Below are 548 nucleotides of genomic sequence, written 5' to 3' on the forward strand. Positions count from 1 at the left end.
CTAAGGTAAGACTTTCTACTACTTTAATATCCAAAACTTCATAACACTTTAAGTTTATGAAGTCAAGACTTTAATAAATCATCTTTTATCCCAAATCATTATTTTAACTTGGAAATCAAAGAGTAAAATATGCTAAACCACTTTTAAAACATAATACTTTCTAAAAATGAAACATTTTCATCAACAACTCATCAACATCATAAACTTTCAAGAATCCAATACAAACGTTCTCCTAAACACATTAAAGGTTTCTTTGATGTTAAAATAATCATCTTTCAACATATTCAAATACTAATAATAATTTCTAATATTTCCAAACCAATAACTCATCTAACCTTGTCCAAAGATATAGTTTTTCCATCTAAGAACAAGGAAGAAATATCAAGATTTACAAAAGTCAAAAACTACATAAAGGTTCATATGATTTTATTATCATACCCTTTAGTTATGCCTTCATAAAATACTTAAAGAACAAATATAAAATCTAATTTATGAACAACATAATAAAAGCTCATAACTTTCTATGAAGTATGAGAAGAAGATGAAGA

The sequence above is a fragment of the Lupinus angustifolius genome, chromosome LG02, assembly GCF_001865875.1.
Source record: "Lupinus angustifolius cultivar Tanjil chromosome LG02, LupAngTanjil_v1.0, whole genome shotgun sequence".
NCBI lineage: Eukaryota > Viridiplantae > Streptophyta > Magnoliopsida > Fabales > Fabaceae > Lupinus > Lupinus angustifolius.